The sequence below is a fragment of the Caretta caretta genome, chromosome 14 (genome assembly GCF_965140235.1).
Source record: "Caretta caretta isolate rCarCar2 chromosome 14, rCarCar1.hap1, whole genome shotgun sequence".
Taxonomy (NCBI): Eukaryota; Metazoa; Chordata; order Testudines; family Cheloniidae; genus Caretta; species Caretta caretta.
Window position 1 is genome coordinate 37,506,528 of NC_134219.1, and position 15,546 is coordinate 37,522,073.

At 47.0% G+C, this 15,546-nt stretch overlaps 1 pseudogene; it reads right to left on the minus strand.

The window, feature by feature from the left end:
* Positions 1–14,050: 14,050 nt before the first annotated feature.
* Positions 14,051–15,069, minus strand: LOC125628897 (olfactory receptor 10A7-like; annotated as a pseudogene).
* Positions 15,070–15,546: the final 477 nt, after the last annotated feature.

Genomic DNA, 15,546 nt, shown 5'->3' on the forward strand with positions numbered 1-15,546 from the left:
CCCCTGTCTCTGGCCAAGCCCTGACGTGCTCCCACTGACTGAGCCAGCACTGCCATTTTGGTATCACAGGAGATCTGCCCATTGGTAGGTGGTAGCCGCCTCCTCTTACCATAGGTTGCCTCACGCCCTGAGGGGAGCACCCTGTAAACCCCCATATTCATCAATGGTATATAATTGTGATACTTCATGTAAAGCACATCATGTAAGGTATCATGGGAAAGGTTATGATCAGTTGAAAATCATCATCCTACTGAATTATGTGTAGCATGAGTGCATATGAAATTATAAGATTGTGCTGTGTGATTATCATTGAAATATGCATGCTGTAAATTTGGGTGTAGCCCAGAAATCAACTCACAGAGAGTGACAAAGGAAATGATTAGCGACCAGGCGGACATTGAAGATCATCACAATTTATTGTCTGGCAAGGCAGGGACGAACCCGATGACTCACCTGGCAGAAGACCACACCAGGGAATTACTCAACCCTGTGACTCAGCAATGCCCTCCCGCCCCCGCCAGACATGCTTGCACTTGTCTTCCAGAGCACATGGCTAAGATATTAAATGGAACACAGGGGCACCAAAGTTTGTCCTTTCTCCTCCCCACACCTAGACTGAAGGCAATGGGAACGCTGGAGCTGGGGAGACTGGTACCAGGCTCGGAAGGAAGCCTGTGTAAGAAAAACTGTTCCCAACCTTCAGTATGCAGTAGGGTGAAAAAAACTGCTTAAACTAGATACTGTCTATGTCTAACCACATTTAGAGTCTTGACTGCCTGCTTATCTTTTATTTACTTTTGGTAACTTATCACTTTTAACCTCTTCAAATCTATCTTTGGAAGTCAATAAACTTACTTTTATGTTTATTCTTACCAATGAGTTTGTCTGAAGTGTTTGGTAAATCTGCTCAGGTAACAAGGGCTGTGCATGTCCACTTTCCCTTGAAGTAAGTGGCGAATCAGTTAATACATTTGCCATGTTCAAGAAAGGATCTTGAACAGTGCAGGACAGTATACTCCTGAGGCACAAGGCTGGGAGCTGGGGGGAGCTGGTTGGTGCCTTTCTCTGTGAGATTTCATGAGTGACTCTGGGAGCACTCAGACAAGCTAGCTGGGTGTGTGGCTTCACATGCTGCTGGACTGAGTGATAACAGCACCTGGAGGGGTTTGCTGCATGTCACCAGCACAGCATTGTGAGAGACACCCCAGGCTAGTGAGTTCAGGGGGCACAGCGGTCCCACAATTCCAGGTCATACCCCCCACCTGGTTAAATATTAAACACATAGGGGAAACGGAGGCACACACAATATTCACACACAACATTAGGAAAAATTCCCACTTTGTCACATCTCTTCCCCCTTCGAGACTGAACTGAGTGGGGTCACTTCAGCCAGTGACCTGGGGAAATTCAGGCACCCCTTTCCATGAGAAAGCATCTGCCATAAGATTTGCACTCCCATTAACATGGATCACTTCCATATCATAATCCTGGAGGATCAGACTCCATCTCAAAAACTTGGCATTAGCCCCTTTCATTTGATTCAGCCATGCCAGGGGAGAGTGGTCAGTATACACAGTAAAGCGACCCCCCGCTATATATGGCTGCAACATTTTAAGAGCCCACACCATGACCAGGCTTTCCTTCTCATTGGTGGCCTAGTTCTGCTCCTGGGGAAGCCATTTCTTGCTCAGGTATACAATCGGGTGTCTCTCCCCCTTTAGCACAGCCAGACACCAGGGCAATTAGAAGAGCACACCGAGGCGCGCTGCGCATCAGAGAGGCTTTGAAAAACAGTTTCATGACTGACCAGACTACGGTGTGACAGTTGTGTGTGTTTGTCCTTGATGGAAACCCACCCCCTTTGGTAAATGTACTTCCCTGTATACCAATCCCCCTCCCACCTTCGACCACAGCTGGCACAGGAAATAAAGACCCTATTGTTCTGAATCCATTCATTCTTTATTTGTTTAAAAAAAAAGGAGATCACTGACAACGCTGACTAGTAAAAGGAAACCCGGGCGTACAAAAGGAAACCCGGGCGTTCATAATGGGGTGGAGTGGGGGAAGAGGGAAGGACAAGGCCACATTGCTTATTATAGACACACTACAAATCAAAGCTGTTTGAATGACAGCCTTCTGTTGCTTGGGCCATCCCCTGGAGTCGAGTGGCAGGGTGCCCAGAGCCTCCCCCCACCCACCACCTTGGGCCTCTGGGTGAGGAGGATATGAAACTTGGTGAGGAGGGCGGGCACTTACACAATGGATGCAGCGGGGGTCTGTACTCTAGTTGCCTTTCCTGCAGCTTCACCAGATGCCTCATCATGTCCGTTTGCTCCCCCATTAGCCTCAGTATCTCCTCCTGCGTGTTCCGATCACGCTCGCTATATGCTTTCCTGGCCTCTGCCACTGAATGTCTCCATGCATTCAGCTATGCCCTATCAGTGCAGAAAGACTGCATGAGATCTGAAAACATGTAATCGCGAGTGCGTTTTTTTCGCCTTCTCATCTGCGATAACCTAGGGACAGAGTTGACGCAGGGAGCATAGAAGCATTTGCAGCTGCAGGGAGGGGGGAAGGGAGAGTAGACTTTTAAAAAGATACATTTCTGAGAACAAAAGGGAAACTCTTTCACAGTGAATCAAGCAATTCACAGCGGAGAGCACATTTTTTTAGGTACAAGGTCACATTTTGCCTTTTATATTGAGCGCCTGCCGGTATGGTGACACATCACATACAGCTGGGCAACAGCATTCATTTTGCAGGCAGCCATGGTAAGCCAAAGGGTACACGGGGTTGGCTTCTTCCGCGTTCATAACATGTGGGAATGGTTTGAAAGTGCAGCGCCCTCCTTTCCCATAGCAACCAATGCTGGTTGGGGTTGCCATTTAGAAGGAGGGGCTGCATTTTTGGGGTGGATGTGCAGCAGCACCCCCTGTCCCACCCCCCAGGGAGGCTATACTTCGTGATGATCCCTTTTAGCCAAGCGCAAACAGCCCAGCATGACCAGGGTCTAATGTGTTGGGGCTCACCACACAGAGGGGATTATTGGTCCCTTACAAAACTTCCCCTATTTCAACCATGAATGATATCACTCTCCTGAGGCTGACAAAGAAAGATAAAGACCAAATGTTGCATGAATGCGACCAAAACCCAGGACCATTTGCTGCCATATTTTGTTCTGCAATGATTCCAGACCACTTGCTACTGGCTTGGCATGGTAAAGTGTCCCACCGTGGAGGATGAAATAAGGCAACCCTCCCCAGAAACCTTCTTCAAAGGCTTTCAGAGTTCCTCCAGGAGAGCTTCCTGGAGATGTCCCTGGAGGATTCCTGCTCCATCCCCAGACACGTTAACAGATTTTTCCATTAGCTGTACTGGCCGCAAATGCATCCCAATTGTTCAAGGCAAATCAAACATGAAACACAATTACTTTTAACCCCTGTAGTGTCGTTACAAATGTGCACTCACCAGAGGTGCCTTCTCTTCCTTCAGGGTCCGGGAACAACAGGCCCTAGGAGTGTATTGGCTCCAGGCTGAGGAAAAGGTCCTGGCTGCCAGGAAGAATGCATTCTCCGCTTGTCTGCTTTGCATTCTCCTCCTCTTCTTCCTCTTCCTCATCCACAAAATCCTCCTCCGTGTTGGGGTACTGGTAGGGTCCCCCCCTAGAATGGCATGCAGCTGATCATAGAAGTGGCATGTCTGGGGTGCCTCCTTTGTCTTGCTTTTGGGAGGCTTGCCTGAGCTCCTTAATTTTCACAAAACACTGATGTGCATTCCTGGTCTAGCCTCTCTCCACCATGCCCTGGGTGATTTTGGCATATATATCAGCATTTCTTCTGCTGGATGGGAGTTCTGCCTGCACAGATTCTTCTCCCCATACGGCAATCAGATCCAGTGTCTCAAGTTCACTCCATGCTGGAGTTTGTTTGCAATTCTGGGACTGTATGGTCACCTGTGCTGTTGAGCTTGCCAAGCTGACCAAACAGGAAATGAAATTCAAAAGTTCCCGGAGCTTTTCCTGTGTACCTGGCTAGTGCAGCGGAGTTGAAAGTGCAGCCCAGAGTGGTCACATTGGAGCACTCTGGGATACCTTCTGGAGGCTAATACCATTGAATTGCGCAGTGCTTCATCTACACTACCCCAAATTTGACTCAGGAAGGTCGATTTTAGTGCTACTCCCCTCGTTGGGAAGGAGTACAGCAGTCGATTTTAAGAGCCCTTTAGGTCAGTGTAACGGGGTTGGTTGTGTAGACACATTCATTATAAAATCGACCTAATGCAGCTAAATTCGACCTAACCTCATAGTTAACCTCGTAGCCTTGGTTCCCTAAAGAATGGGCATCTCAGGGCCTTTCCCCACTTACCCATCAGTGGGTCCTCTTGCCCCTCCTCTTCTCCATCTCCAGCTCATGCTTTTGCTGCTTCTCCTGCTGTTCTAGCTCAGGCTTTTGCTGCTTCTCTTTGTCCTCTACCTCCTGTGCTCTCAGCTACAACTCCAACTGGTTCAAATCTACTGATGGGGAACCAGGTCGTGAAGACCCCCTGCTGGAGGTGAAACCAGGTCTGATAAATGACCTGGTTTGCTCTGGCTGCGGTCTCTGCTGCTCCCAGACTCTGTTGGGCCTGGAACCTACTATTTAGACTGGTCCTCCTTCTCTAGTCATGCAATCAGCCATGCCTTTTTGAGCTTCCCAATGCTTAAGCCTCTCTCCCTACCCAGGTTTGCAATGTTCTACTTAGAGAGATGGTTATAGGCCATTTCCTCGCTCTTTCCTTTAACTTCCCTTGTTTTACCGCTGCCAGTCACTTACTGCAAGGCCCTTCTGGTACCTTCAGCAGCCAACCGTCTACTGGGTGCATTCGCCAACCATACTCTGCTACCACCTGTCATGGATCCACAGGTCTGGTGCTCTTGAATGGCTCTGGAACAGTACCTGGGAGGGCCCCTGTAGTGTGTCAGCCCACTTAGGGTCACACTCTCATTAGGGTATACCTCTTGGCTTCACCACCTCCGGGGACCCAACTTAGGAACCCCTGCTTCTCACTGTGAGCTCCCCTCAGGGAGTCCACCTGAATTGGATCCCTGGGGAAGACTTGCACACCGAAAAGGAGCAATGCACCCCCAACTTCCTGACTCTGGAGTGACTCTCAGCCAGCCTTGTAAAAGCAGAAGGGTTTATGAGATGTCTGGAACACAGCGTAGAAAAACCCTCGTTGTCATATAGAATGGAAAGTTACAGCAGAGCCCACCCGGGACAGTCCCAGAGCCCAGAGCCCTCTGACCCCTCTGTAGTCCCAGTCCAGAAGCTTCTCCCTGCCTCCAACAGCCCACATTTAAGAACCCCACCTGGCCCCTCCCCAGTCCGTTGTCCTCCAGCTGGTCACACCCAGCTGGCTTCCTGTGGAGGATAGGCCATCCATGGTCATTTGTTGCTAGGCGCCCCATGTCTGGGCAATTGGAGTGGCCATTGTCTTCTGGGAGTCTCCATGGGCATGGGGACTCAGGCAGCTAGCCGTCGGTCACCACCTGTGTCCCTGAGACTTTGCAAAGCATAAACAGCCTCTTCCCCCACCTAATTAAATATGCACCACATAGGGGAAACTGAGGCACAGACAATATTCATATGAAACTGTCTGAATTTGATTTCAAGACTTTATTATCTAACACAGAGAATCAAAGAACAGGGGATATACACAGGGATTTACTTTGATGGTTAGTGGATTTTGTGCCTTACAAAATGTCAGCTCTGTGCATTTTCAGACACTGTGCACCCTTCTCACATGGAGTGAACTGCCAGCACCATGACAAAAAAGACCATCATACTGCGTGTGTATCAGTGCTGAACATTGGAGAGTGACAGAGCTGTCCACAATGGCACTTTCCTGCAAGTTGTATTACATGGGCACAGCGGGGGACCACGAAAACTGTCTCAGTATCTCTCTACAGATCATCTCCAACTCCTTTTCACTTTAGTGCTGAGATTTTTCAATGGGACTTTTCAACTTAATGGAATCACCCAGGCAGCTTTGAAAACCTCAGGCTAAGTTATCTCAGCGTCTCTGCACGTTTTTGTGAAAGTCACATTTGCTGACTGCTTTGCACAAGGCTTCCTTGACCTCTCTGTTTCTCAAGGTGTAGATGAGGGGGTTGACCAGGGGAGTCAGGACCAGGTAGCAAAGAGAGAGTACTTTGTTCAGGTCTCCCAGTGTATCACGTTTCGGTAGCATGTACACAATCATTATTGTTCCTTCGAAAATTGTCACGACGATGAGGTGAGAGGAGCAGGTGGAAAACGCCTTCTGCCTCCTGGTGGTGGAAGGGATTCTCAGGATGGTGGCGACGATACACGCGTAGGACGTCAGGGTTAGTAGGAATGGAGGCAGGGTGAATACACAGGCAAGTGTGAAATAAAACCAAGTTAGGAAAAGTCAGGCTGTGAGCAGGACTCAGGCCTTGTCACAAAACATGCCTACTTGCAAGTTCACAGAGCCTAGCAAGAACAGGGCTGGCATTGCCAAAACAGAAAGATTCCTCAGAAGTGCTAAGCACGGGACACTCATGTAAACTCATTCCAGAAGGGTGGTACCAGAACACCCTGACACCGAGTACGGTGTAAATACACTCCCCGAAGATAACAGGGACACACCGATGCCTCCTAAAGATAAGGTCAGGATAACAGGGTGATGGATAGAGATAGTTGGATGGAACCAACAAGTACAAGGTAAAGTGGTAAGTAGGCACGTTAGAGGGGCAATTGGTAACTTGTTTGTATCACTGTATAAAAGAGGGGTCAGAGAGAGGGCGTATTGGCCCGGCTGAAGGGGGAGCGAAGAGCCCACTGCTCACTGAGCCGAGACTATTGTAATGGGTGTACATGGGTTAGCGTACCGGTAGCACGTATAGAACGCTAGGACTATGCTTCATTGACAATAAACCTGGCCTAGTGTCGTCGCCACCGAGTCGAGCCTGTGGTCTTCTTGGGCAGTTCGACTGGAGTCTGCTGGACCATCTATCGGCACAGAGCTGGTGCAGCTCACAGAGAGAACACAGACACAGCCAGGGGTGGCTCTACCGATTTTGCCACTCCGAGCAGTCGCCGCCGAATTGCTGCCGCGCCCAGAAGAGAGGCAGAGCTGCTGCCGAATGGCCGCCGAGGGACACGGATGGCCGCCTCATTCTGAATGCCGCCCCAAGCACCTGCTTGGAAAGCTGGTGCCTGGAGCCAGCCCTGCACACAGTCAACAAGTGACAACAGCCTTCAGTGGAAGAATAGCGTGAGTAACAATGGCTAACATGACTCCGGCTTACCTGATTGGGTGCTGAAGCCATGGAGTTTAACAAACACACAGGAAACTGAATATAAAGTAAATTTAATCCATAATTTGCAAATGAAAGATATGGAAAGAAAGATGCATCTCTCACACACTCACATCCCCAATGGAAATATTTTTCCGAAGGAACTTTGATGTTATTAGTAATTACTAATGTTTGTTTATTTAGCAATATTCTCAACCATCTGATGAGCAGGAGCAGAATTCAGGGTCTTGCAGATTGGTTTCCCATGGGAGGAGAATTCAGTGATGTGGAGTCTGGGTAATTGCTGAAGGTAACTTGTTTGTTTTTACACTATATACACCAGTCCTGGAGCAGAGGTGGCCACAGACAAAATGCAGGGACTCCCCTCTTTTAGGGATCTCAGCCCATACACCAGGAGCAGGACTAGCATGCAAGGACCTTCCCCCACACGATACTCTTATCCCAGGACACTAAGGTGAAAGCTGGGTCATCACCAGCAAGTGGGAGCTGGGCAAGACAGGTTACTTCTCACTATGATCACTCTGACGAGTGTTGCATGCTTGTCTCTAATGCTTTTGCATCATGAACTAACTGTTCAGATATTTTCGATGCAACAGCCCTCTGGACTGTATCATAATAGCTATTGCAATAGTTTCTCTATAGTTCCAGTGTTGTTCCTGGGATGTGCCCTGTGGGTTGCCTGACCATTCTGTGTGTTGGATTCTCATTTCTGAGAGGTTCCTGCCTCTCAAATAAATTGTTTACAGTGGGAAAGAAAATGTCCAGCCGTCTCAGTCCTGAGCCCACTGGTGTTATACATAGATCCCAGTTTTGGGGAAAACCCTGTTTTAAAGTAAACTTCTTCGGTTTTCCGATCTCTTTGATTTGGCCAATGTTCATCCCAAGTGGCACTGAGGAGTTCTCAAAACTGTACCTGCAAAAGTGTCAGAGAGATTGTAGAGATGACAGTTTTGAAAACGTTTTCCATAAATGTGTCCTTTGATAGTCTGCTCTTTTGGAGCCCCTGCCTGGTTACAGAATGGAACCTGGACATTTGGAGGCTGCCTAACTAGTCCCCACTATCCCTGGTCCAACTGACTCAAGAGATAGGGAACGGGACAATGTATTCGAATTCACATCCTAATTGAAATAGCAGATGTGGTGAAAAGCAGCAGTAAGTACAGATTTCAGAGAGGTAGCCATGTTAGTCTGTATCAGCAAAAAGAACAAGGAGTACTTGTAGCACCTTAGAGACTAACGAATTTATTTGAGCATAAGATTTTGTGGGCTAAAACCCACTTCATCGGATGCATGCAGTGGAAAATACAGTAGGAAGATAGATAGATAGATAGATAGATAGATAGATAGATAGATAGATAGATAGATAGAACATGAAAAAATGGGTGTTGCCATGCACACTATAACGAGTGATCAGTTAAGGTGAGCTATTAACAGCAGGAGGAAAAAAACTTTTTGTAGTGATAATCAAGATGGCCCATTTCCCACAGTTGACAAGGAGGTGTGAGAAACAGTGTGGGGTGTGTGTGTGTGTGTGGAAATAAACATGGGGAAATAGTTTTACTTTGTGTAATGACCCATTCACTCCCAGTCTTTATTCGAGCCTAATTTAATGGTGTCCAGTTGGCAAATTAATTCCAATTCAGCAGTCTCTCGTAGAAGTCTATTTTTGAAGTCTTTTTTGTTGCAATATTGCAACTTTTAGGTCTGTAATCGAGTGACCAGGGAGATTGAAGTGTTCTCCGACTGGTTTTTGAATGTTATAATTCTTGACATCTGATTTGTGTCCATTTATTCTTTTACGTAGAGACTATCCGGTTTGGCCAATGTACATGGCACAGGGGCATTGCTGGCACATAATGGCATATATCACATTGGTAGATGTGCAGGTGAACGAGCCTCTGATGGTGTGGCTGATGTGATTAGGTCCTATGACGGTATCCCTGAATAGATATGTGGACACAGTTGGCAACGGGCTTTGTTGCAAGGATAGGTTCCTGGGTTAGTGGTTTTGTTTTGTGGTGTGTGGTTGCTGGTGAGTATTTGCTTTAGGTTGCGGGGGCTGTCTGTAAGCAAGTATTAGTGATTTCAATTCTGTTGGCTTGCAACAAGACTCTCAGTTGAGTCTTACTCAACTCTATTATTACACAGTACAGAAAAGAAGGGTCAACTAGTGTTTAGTACCCTTCAGCTAAGCTCACACCATGAACTACCTGTCCACACCCTCTCTCAATTCCACTGGGCTTTGGCACCCACGTCCCCTGCTTAGCGAATGAAGTTTAGTTGAGGGTGAGTCCCTCTATCAGGAGATGCCAAGCACAGTTCTGTTGCCCTTGATCCCCACAATAAGGATACACAATCCTTTATTACCCCTGCCCCAATAACAAAGTGACTTGTGATCCACCACCACCAAAAGTCATTATCTGGGTAAGAGGCAAAGAGTCCTGTGGCACCTTTTGGACTAACAGATGTATTGGAGCATAAGCTTTCGTGGGTGAATACCCACTTCGTCGGATGCATGCTGGGCAAAGCATTCCCATCATGCCTAGGCAGAGTGGGCGTGTCTATGCAAACAAGGTCAGTTCATGAAATCTTCTTCCCCAGCTCATTGCGAGAGGTCAGGGAAGAGTTCATGCAGACCTTGCTTATACTTATAAAAGGGGGGAAAAATCCCACTGGGGAAAATATTTGACATAATGGTGAAACACTATATCATTGGTTCCCAAACTGGGGGGGCATCCCCCCCGGGGGGGCATGAAGAAATTCCAAGGGGGGCACGAGGCGGCCCAGCCCTTGAGCTCCCGTCTGGGGAGGCGAGCCCCTGCCCCCTCCCCTCCTGCCCACCCTCCCCCACAGTTACGCCGCCGTGCGGGCAGCGCAGATTGCACCCACACCTCCCAGGCTTTCCAATAAGCCAGTTCTGCCACTCTGAGCAGCCTGATAAGGGGGCTGGGAGCAGGGCGAGGGAGGTTGGATAAGGGGCAGGAGGTCCCGGCGGGGCAGTCAGGGGACAGGGAGCAGTTGGATGGGGCGGAGGTTCTGGGGGGGACAGGGATGGTCAGGAGACAGGGAGCGGGGGGATTGGATAGGGGGTAGGGTCCCGGGAGGGAGGTTAGGGAAGGGGGATCCTGGGAGGGCGTGGTCAGGGGACAAGGAACAGGGCGGGTTGGATGATGGTAAAGGAGAGGTGGGGGGGCATGAGGGTGTCTCAAAAATTAAAAAGGGGGTGTGATGCCAAAAAGTTTGGGAACCACTGCACTAGGTGATGGCCTGTTAAAACCTACTGCCCCTATAATAATAAAAAGAACAGGAGTACTTGTGGCACCTTAGAGACTAACAAATTTATTAGCGCATAAGCTTTCGTCAGCTACAGCTCACTTCATCGGATGCATCCGATGAAGCTCACGGAAGCTTATGCTCTAATAAATTTGTGAGTCTCTAAGGTGCCACAAGTCCTCCTGTTCTTTTTAAGGATACAGACTAACACGGCTGCTGTTCTGAAACCTATAATAATAAATAATATGAAGCCTTTATCTGCTGCCATCTACTGGACATTTCCGATAATAGCAGCCCAATTCTCCTGCTTAGAATATGCTGCCCTCTAGTGGACACATTGCAGCATCAATGACCTTTCCTTTTCACATTGAGGACTTTATCCTGTTCTGAAATATATTGGCCAATATTCCTGAGCTTTCCTCATTTCTTTCAATCTGATTCCCCTAGGGTCGATTACACAGCATGACAGTCTATTGCTCAGTTCTTACCCTCTGCTCTCTTCTGGAGTTAATCACAGTGGATGCTGTATCGACCTCATTCCAACCTTGATGCTCTTGTGTCCCTGTTGGTCATTATTCAGTATAACAGCCCATTTCTTGTCCCGTAACACCTGCTACCATTTCACAATCCTTGTTCCACCATGGTACACTTTTCCCATCTTTAGGCACGATTTCAGAATTCCTCAATATCTTCATTTGTACATTGCTCACTCACATTCCTCACTTTGGTTGCTAAAGATATTTCCAGTTCCTTGCATAGCATAGAGGTCCATTGCTCCACAAAATTCTTTCTTCACCATTTACACTGATGCCATCTAATCTGTATTATACAGCTTTACCTCTGTCCACCTCCATTTGCTGTTCATTTGGCAACATAACTTCCTTTTCTTGACTTCCACTTTGGCTGCTATCCACTGGGCAGCACCACTTCACCTTTACCATTCCTCTACCCTCTAGTAACCCTAGAGAGCATAATCACATCTTGCCTCATTTCTTACCTATTGCTAGGGGTGCGCTGTTCCAAATTAGAGCCACTAGGAACAAAACCGGACAACAGCATGATTGCAAAATTAGTGGCTACAAAAGCACATACAACAATAGCAGTGGCTTTCAAAGGTTTATCAGGGGTTTCCCATCCATCCAGTGCTTTTCTGTTGCTGTGGGGTCTGTTTCCAATGGAAATGCATAATTGAACCTGTAATGGAGCAGAGCTGTCTAAGGCACCTGAGGCTGGCTGGACATGCTGCCCTGAGAACTAGCCCTCTCAGGACGGGCACTCAGTGTAACACGTCCCCTCCCTTTGAACTGCTCTGTGCAGCTGGCAGCAGCAAAGCAGCTGCTGCCCTGCAGAGCCACAGGCCAAGTCCCTCCTCGGTGCCCAGTTGACAGACCCGCCCCCAGGAACGGCCTCAGTTCTACGGGTGCCCTGGCAAAACCCCAGCTGGGTCTGGGCAGTCCCAGTGCCCCTGGCTTGTGAGTCTACCTCTTTGTTTGCCCAACCTCCCTGCCTCCAAGGGCCCAGTGAGCCTGGTGCTGGTATTTTGTCGGAGCTGGTCCCAGCCGGGCTTAGCCCAGATAAGAGCAATGAAGCTGCTCCTGGTGAAGTGTCCAGAGGGCCTGGCTGTTTGCCTCCAGCCTGTGGGAGTGCAGTGAAGGTGGGTTTGCAGAGGGGTATGATGGCAATAATCACAATTAATATAAACATAAAAATGATTTTGATCAAAAATGGCTTTTTTATGGAAATAAAAAATTCGTTAAAATTGTCTCCATTCTGCCTCATGCCCAGTTAAACTCCATGATAGAAACATGGTTATGGCCACCTCCCTCCCTGGTCCTTCCACTTAGATGGACAACATGGAACCGAGTTCAGGCTGCATTTTCTATTGTGTCCTTAGGAACTTAAGAACTGCAGCAAAAAACATGATGCCACACATTGTGTTCTATTTCCATTTGACTGTCTGAATTAGATTACAAAACTTTATTATCTAACATTGAGAAACAATGAACAGGGAATAGACACAGGGATTTACTTGGATCATTAGTGGATTTTGTGCCTTATACAATGTCAGCTCTGTGCATTTTCAAATGCCGTACACACTCCTCACATAGGGTGAATGTTCAGCCAAGACCGTGAACAAAAATACCATCATCCTGCATAAAAAGAACAGGAGTACTTGTGATACCTTAGAGACTAACAAATCTATTTGAGCATAAGCTTTCATGGGCTACAGCCCACTTCATCAGATGCATGCAGTGGAAAATACAGTAGGACGATTTCATATACACAGAGAACATGAAACCATGGGTGTTACCATACACAATATAACACGAGTGATCAGTTAAAATGAGCTATTACAAGCAGGAGAGGGAGAGGGGGAAGAAAAGCTTTTGTAATGAGAATCAAGATGGGCCATTTCCAGCAGTTGACAAGAACATGTGAGCAACAGTGTGGGGGGGGGAATAAACATGGGGAAATAGTTTTACTTTGTGTAATGACACATCCACTCCCAGTCTTTATTCAAGCCTAATTTAATGGTGTCCAGTTGGCAAATTAATTCCAATTCAGCAGTCTCTCGTAGAAGTCTATTTTTGAAGTCTTTTTTGTTGCAATATTGCGACTTTTAGGTCTGTAATCGAGTGGCCAGAGAGATTGAAGTGTTCTCCGGCTGGTTTTTGAATGTTATCATTCTTGACATCAGATTTGTGTCCATTTATTCTCTTACGTAGAGACTGTCAGGTTTGGCCAATGTACATGGCAGAGGGGCATTGCTGGCACATGATGGCATATGTCACACTGGTAGATGTGCAGGTGAATGAGCCCTCTGATAGTGTGGCTGATGTGATTAGCCCCTGTGATTGTGTCCCATGAATCGATATGTCCACATATGAATCTGACTGCCTGTGAGATTATCTTCCATTCTAATCGTACAGAGTTGTTCTTTTATCTTTATTTTGTTCTTCTAATAAAGCTCTTTTTTTAAAAGAATCTGATTTTAGGACCCTAAAAACCCAAGGCTGGTCTCTGCTCATCTAGGTTATTCTCAGGCCTCCCCAGGAAGGGGGGTGTAAGGGCTTGGGGGGATATTTTGGGGGAATAGGAACTCCAAGTGGTCCTTTCCCTGAATCTTTGTTAAATCACTTGGTGGTGGCAATGTACCCTCCAAGGGTAAAGAATTTGTGCCTTGGGGAAGTTTTACCCTAAGATGGTAGAAATAAGCTTAGGGGGTCTTTCATGCGGGTCCCCACATCTGTACCCTAGAGTTCAAAGTGGGGTGGGAACCCTGACACATGGAGACAGCACGGAACTGTAAACCGTGGCTCAGTAACCCCATACAGATCATCTCCATTTTTTTTCACAATAGTGATGAGATTTTTAATGGGGGTTTTCAACTCATTTTCACTGGAGGCTGATAGCCTGAGGTTTTCACAGCTGCCTGGGTGATTTAGGCAAAGTTGTTATCTAGGATTCTCTGCCTGTTTTTGTGAAAGCCACATATTTACTGACTGCTTTGCTCAAGGCTTCCTTGACCTCTCTGTTTCTCAGGCTGTAGACGAGTGGGTTAACCAGGGGAGTCAGGACTGTGTAGGAAAGAGAGAGCACTTTGTTTAGGTCTCTCAGTGTCTCATGTTTCGGTAGCATGTAGACAATCATTAGGGTTCCATAGAAAATTGTCACCACAATGAGGTGAGAGGAGCAGGTAGTAAATGCCTTCTGCCTCCCTGTGGTGGAAGGGATTCTCAGGATGGTCGCAATGATACACACATAGGACGTCAGGGTTAGTAGAAACGCAGGTAGAGTGAATATACAGGATAGTATGAAATTCAACAATATGATCAGGTGTGAGTCCCCGCAGGAGAGTTTTATCAATGGGATGAGATCACAGTAGAAATGGTCAATGTCATTCGGGCCACAGAATATTAACTGTGACATGAATAATACAAAGATGTCAGTAACCAAACAACCATTTAACCATGACCCAGCAGCCAACTGGAGGCAAAACCTGGTATTCATAAGAGTTGAATAGTGCAGGGGTTTACATATCGCTAAATACCGATCATAAGACATCGCTGCTAGGAGACAGCATTCTGTAGCCGCCAGAGCACAAAAGAAATACAGTTGTGTGATGCAGCCACTGAATGAGATGGTTTTGTCCCCAGTCAGGAGACTGGCCAGCATCCGGGGCAGGATGGTCGAGGTGTAGCAGGTCTCCAGGCAGGACAAGTTCCCCAGGAAGAAGTACATGGGGCTGTGAAGGTGCTGATCAGTCACAACTAGTGCAGTGATGAGCATGTTCCCGACCATAGTTGCCATGTAGATCACTAAGAACATGAGGAAGAGAAGAATTTTCAGTTCAGGGAGATCCCCGAATCCCAGGAGGATAAATTCTGTGACAGCCGTTTGGTTTCTCTGGTTTCTGTCTGCCATGGGTTGAGTCTAGGAATAATAAAGCAAACTGTGCAATTGAATTGGAAGAACATAGAGCTGAAAGCTAATCAAATGTTAATTAATTCCATAAATATTCAGAAACTCCCCTCCCTCTCCTGGTTACCAGCTGAAGTTTTAAGACTAAGTGTTGACTTTAGTCAAAGTGCAAGGAGTCACAGTTCAAGAACAGATCTTTTGTATCCACCTAGACAACCCTATGGCGTATCAGAGCAATGACTAATATAACAGACTATTTCTCTTTGGTAGCCGAGTACTGATATGCAGATCAGACTCTTTATCTACTGTCCTATCCTATCTAGTGACATACTGAAGCTGAACAATGATGTTTAAATGCAGTATTTCACTTCTGGCAACTGCCAGAATCATGCTACGACTTAGGAGTCAGAAATCAATAAATACATCAACTAAAATGTTGAACTGATATATCCGCTGCAGTCTATTTTCCTTAGGCATTGATCTTCTGTTAGAATAAATGCAGATTATTCTAAAAATGTTTCCTGGTATATTCC